Source organism: Felis catus, chromosome A1 (genome assembly GCF_018350175.1).
Source record: "Felis catus isolate Fca126 chromosome A1, F.catus_Fca126_mat1.0, whole genome shotgun sequence".
Lineage (NCBI taxonomy): Eukaryota > Metazoa > Chordata > Mammalia > Carnivora > Felidae > Felis > Felis catus.
Window position 1 is genome coordinate 92,315,517 of NC_058368.1, and position 5,824 is coordinate 92,321,340.

At 42.2% G+C, this 5,824-nt stretch overlaps 1 non-coding gene across 1 annotated transcript; it reads right to left on the bottom strand.

Annotated features, from left to right (window-relative positions):
- Positions 1–1,346: 1,346 nt before the first annotated feature.
- Positions 1,347–1,456, bottom strand: LOC111556766. Its single transcript, XR_002736499.2, has one exon. It is a non-coding gene; the product is annotated as a U6 spliceosomal RNA (small nuclear RNA).
- Between the last annotated feature and the right edge of the window lie 4,368 nt (positions 1,457–5,824).

Here is a 5,824-nt window from a genome sequence, read left to right on the forward strand (position 1 = left end):
AAGTATAGAGAGAAGTGACCAGTCCAAATAGGGTGGTTGATGTAGAGATCAGAAAAGCAAAAGGACACCACCTAGACCATAGATCCCTTTCTCCACTGCTGTGAGTGAGTATCCCATCTGAAGGCATGTGGGAAGATGGGGGAATTTCTGAAAGCCTGGCATTATCCCAACCTGGGAGTCCCAAGCAGAAATCTAGCTGTGTCTCCTGAATGATCCTGGCCGCGGGCTCTGCCTTGCAGTCCTGAAGAGATGTTACCTCAAGAGATACCTCAAAATCTCAGACAGATGGCTGGATTGCACTAAAACGTAAATATTTTCCCTCTGCTACTACTGGCTGGTGGGTGCTTGTGGGCACAATAAGAAGAATGATAGGCAAGATTTAAAAAAGTGTCCATTTTCTCCACCCATCTGAGTGAAGGGTGAGAAATTTACAGCTCCAAGAAATCAATAACACACTTAAAAAACCCAGACCATATAATGTGCCAAATGATAGCCCTAACGTTGAGGGCAAGAGATGCCTTGTGACATTTCAAATTCTAGACATGTGTTGAGAAAATGGTATAAATGCAGGGGGTTGATTCTGACGGGTACCTTACCAGGTAGGGAATAACAACTACTATTCCTAAGGCTGTGGGGGTAGAGGGGAGAGCATGCCACCTCCATTCCCTGCACTGGAGGGCTTGGGCGAGTTGCTGGACTCCTTAGTATCTTCACCTGAAGACAAAAGGATCCAACACCTCCCTCGGATGGTTTTAAGGTGTACAAACAGTTTAGTAAGTGCTCACAAATATTCACTGTCATTAAAAAAGGTGAACCTTCTACTGCCTTGTATGAGGTCATAAACTGGAGAGAACTGCCTGGGAGGGGCTTCTTTGTGTGTGTAGGGGTGCATGGTGAGTGTCCTGTGGGGGTCTGGGTACTTGGCAGTATTTCATTCTGAATCTGTGCATTGTTCAGTAGATGGTGAATCACCGTTTCATCTGGTCAGGAAAGAGCAGAAAAAGACAATGATATCAATGAGTCAACAAGAATCCCGTTGTGTTTGATCATATTAAATGCAGCTTTTGGAGGTCAGAATAAGATCATGACACATAATAAACCGGTTACAGATTAGCTTAGTATCTATGTTTTTAATGTCACAGTAGAGACCATCTCACGACTAGGTATAATGGCCTCCAATATCTAAGTGTTCCCTGTAAGTTGCTTTCCCTTTCTTATCCATGAATTTATCTGAATCTTTGAAAAAAAAAATCTGTTGGCATGATCCCTCTTTTAAAAAAAAATCATTTATTTATTTATTTTCCATTGTAATTAACCATGTTATCTTAGTTTCGGGGATGTACAATGAAAATGTGGGATGCTTCATGAATTTATGTACTATCCTTGCACAGAGGCCATGCTAATCTTCTGTGTTTCATCGTTCCAATTTTAGATTATGTGCTGCCGAAGTGAGCACACTGGCATGATCTCTTCAACGTAATGGGCTCCCTTGGTTTTTGCCCACAGTTTTTCTGTTAAGAAGAAAAAGTCCTCTTATTTGTAATAAAACCACCTCTCCCAAGCACAAGCATTTTTCTTTGTTATTTTATCAGACAAAAGAAATTAGGGAAAACATATTTTTATTTCCATGATGCATATTCATCTTTATATTGAGATCATTTGAAAGTGACCTGGCAAATGAAATCGACTATTTACAGAGGCACAGAAGATACTGTTCTCTCTACTCCAGGAAAAAAAAACCAAGATGATTAAAAAAAAATCTTTTTTCTTTAACATTATTCAGTTTTTTTTTATTACTGATGCATGTTTATTGCATCAAAAAATCAATGCAGTATTTAGATTGGTTTTTACAACGTTATTCAGTTTTGAGAGACAGAGAGCATGAGGGGGAGGGGAAGAGAGTGAGGGGAGACACAGAATCTGAAGCAGGCTCTAGGCTCTGAGCTGTCAGCGCAGAGCCTGATGCGGGGCTCAGACTCATGAACTGTGAGATCATGACCTGAGCCCAAGTCAGATGCTTAACTGACTGAGTCACCCAGGTGCCCCGATGATTTTTTTTTAAGTTTATGTATTCTGAGAGGGAAAGAGAGTGAAAGCAGAGAAGGAGCAGAGAGAGAGGGAGAGAGAGAATCCCAAGCACTCCACACTGTCAGCACAGAGCCTGATGCAGGGCTCGAACTCATGAACTGTGAGATCATGACCTGAGTGGAGATCAAGAGTCAGACATTTAACCGACTGAGCCATCCATGTGCCCCCCAAAACAAGATGATTTCTTAAAATGGCTGCAGGCTGTCTCTCTCTGTGAAACCTAAAGCCCTCTCCCAAGAGCTAAAGTTTGGGAATTGTTGGGGACAAAATTTCCCAGCAAGACTTCTCTGCTTTTCTGAGGTGTGGTTAAGCACAGCACCTAATATGGATATTCTGGTCCTTACTTCTCATTGGAGAATTAAGGAAACAAGCTCTAGATGACTAGTCAATTTTAATTGAGTGGTTGTACACTCAGCATACTTCCTGGGAAGAAGGAAAGAAAGAAAAAGAAAAACAAACAATATTGTGAGACAATTCTTCCCGCGTCTCTTGTGTTTTTGCCTGTCTTGTGAACAGAGGCACTGAGTGACTTTGCTTCGGGCTATCTTTTCAATGATGTGTGTATAGCAAACAGCCTTGGAAGACAGAGACAACGTCTCCCTCTGGAACACAGCGCAGGCATGCATACTGTCCTTGTAAAAGGCTGGGTTCCTGCAACACACCTGTTAACCCGAAAGTAAAGAGGCACAATGAGAGGCAAATGTGCTTTTATTTGGGTTAAAAGAATTGCAGTTCAGGGAGTACAGATTCAGGTAGGAATCCAAATAGTGTCCCGCTTGTAGGGTGAATGCAAGAGGTTTTTATGAGGAAAAGTAGGGAGCTACCTGAGGTGAAGAAAAGAAAGAAAAAACTTTCTAGGGGTGTGTGTGATAATGGCTAGGTTACTCTGGGTTATACATTGACTGACTACTGAGTCTGTCCTCAGAAAATCTCTTACTATCAGTCTTGTGATCAGGATTTCCTTTCTTCCACTGCCTTTCCCAGTAATTGCTTGAAACAACTGACCTGTTGCCCAGTCCAAAGGTGGAGAAGGCAGTTTCTCTGCAGTACCTGCTCCATTTTAAAATGGCTCCAGTCATGTCAATTTTTCACACACTCCCCCGTGTGCAGGTGGGTGTCCCCTGAATCTATCTGCATTGCCCTTTGGGAAGTGGGGCTCAGAGAATTGATGCAAAAAATGCAAATATTCTGGCAACTGCCATTGCTGTGAGTGACCAGGTGTTTTGACTCTGACCTGGGAGTTTTGCATCCTCTGGTTTAGTCTGCATTGTTGAATAGTGATCTCGGTTCTTCGATTCCCCATGAAGGATTTATGTGAGGACTAGCACTCAAATAAAGCTAGCCAGAAGGAAGGAAGTGAGCACAAAGCAGTTTATTAAGGAGAGTACGCTCTCAAGGAGGGAGAGTGGACAGGCACAGAGGTGTCAACTGCTCTGGGTTAGGGGTGTCTTTTCTTTTTATGTTTGCATAGATTATGGGTCGTGGTGACTGAGGTTGCTTCATCAGAAGGACTCCTCCTACAAGCTGGAAGGGGGAGTTTTTAGCCCACAAGATTCTTACCAGAACTGTCATGGCCGTCTTTCCCCAGGAGGGGATTGAAACCACAATGCAAATGTATCCCAGTGAAGCTATAGGTTACCCTGGGGCAGAGGTTGAAGAGGAGACCTTGCATTCTGTACCTGTGGACTCTGGGAGCTGGAAACTGTAAAGCCAGGATGTTAAAAGCCTCGAAGTGAGGATGTTGTGCCCTTCTAATGTGTCTTCTAATGTGTCACCTATTTGTCACCGTCTTTGCCTCTGGCTCTTGTCTGACTGCCCACTCAGTCACTCGGTCAAGGATCCGTAATGGTGGCCAACTGAGAGTGGATCTTCCAAGGGAAGCTGAGTGCAGTTACCTGAAAAGGAAGGAGTGGATGCAAGACAAAGAATGACCTGAACGTCTGCCCCCTGAGACGTATAGTTCTGTGTCTGTGGTCCTTCTCTCCTACTGATTTTCTTGCTTAGTGGCTCTTCTGATCCTAATGTTAGTTTTCCCTCATAGCCAAGCAAATCTTTCTCACTCAGGAGTGCCTTTGGACCTCTTGGTATCTCACTTCTGGAAAAATGTACTGTATGGAAAAATGCACTTAAGGGCATCTGGATGGCTTAGTTGGTTAAGTGTCCAACTCTTAATTTTGGCTCAGGTCATGATCTTATGGTTGGTGAGATCGAGCCCTGAATTGGACTCTGTGCTGAAAGTGCGGAGCCTGATTAGGATTCTCTCTCTCCCTCTCTTTCTCTACCCCTCTGCTGCTCTCTCTCTCTCTCAAAATAAGTAAATAAACATTTTAAAAATTTTATAACAAAATAAAGTAGGCACTCAATAAATTATGGCTATTGATGACTTTGATCTGAGTTCCCTTGTATCCTATGGCTATATGACTTTGGAAGACAGAGAATAGTATTTTGGATTTATTAAAGTCTTTTTTTAAATGTTTATTTATTTTTGAGAGAGAGAGAGAGACGGAGTGTGAGAAGAGGAGGGTCAGAGAGAGAGGGAGATGCTGAATCTGAAGCAGTCTCCAGGCTCCGACCTGTCAGCACAGAGCCTAAAGCAGGGCTTGAACTCATGAACTATGACATCATGACCTGAACTGAAGTCGGACGCTTAACTGACTGAGCCCCCCCAGGTGCCCCAAGGATTTATTAAAGTCTTCAGCAAATATTAAAATATGATGTAAAAGTGATATTAATCTAGTAAATATGTGTTAAAATGAACAGTTAAGGAATAGCTTGTTACTGGTGTCAAACTTCTTGTGTGGGGAAATCACTTAGTAATATAAAATAGATATAAAGTAACACCAGCATTCTTCACAGAACTAGAACAAATAATCCTAAAATTTGTATGGAACCAGAAAAGACCCCGAATAGCTAAAGCAATATTGAAAAAGAAAACCAAAGCAGGAGGCATCACAATCCCAGACTTCAAGCTCTACTACAAAGCTGTAATCATCAAGACAGTATGGTACTGGCACAAGAACAGACACTCAGATCAATGGAACAGAATAGAGAACCCAGAAATGGACCCACAAACGTATGGCCAACTAATCTTTGACAAAGCAGGAAAGAATATTCAATGGAATAAAGACGGTCTCTTCAGCAAATGGTGCTGGGAAAATGACATCCACATGCAGAAAAATGAACCTAGACCACTTTCTTACACTATACACAAAAATAAACTCAAAATGGATGAAAGACCTCAATGTAAGACAGGAAGCCATCAACATCCTTGAGGAGAAAGCAGGCAGAAACCTCTTTGACCTTGGCCTCACAACTTCTTACTCAACATGTCTCTGGAGGCAAGGGAAACCAAAGCAAAAATGAACTACTGGGTCCTCATCAAAATAAAAAGCTTCTGCATAGTGAAGGAAACAGTCAGCAAAATGAAAAGGCAACCGACAGAATGGGAGATGATATTTGCAAATGACATATCAGATAAAGGGTTAGTATCCAAAATCTATAAAGAACTTATCAAACCCAACACCCACAAAACAAATAATCCAGTGAAGAAATGGGCAAAAGACATGAACAGACACTTCTCCAAAGAAGACATCCAGATGGCAAACCAACACATGAAAAAATCCTCCATGTCACTCATCATCAGGGAAATACAAATCAAAACCACCACGAAATACCACCTCACACCTGTCAGAATAGCTAACATTAGCCATTCAGGCCACAACAGATGTTGGTGAGG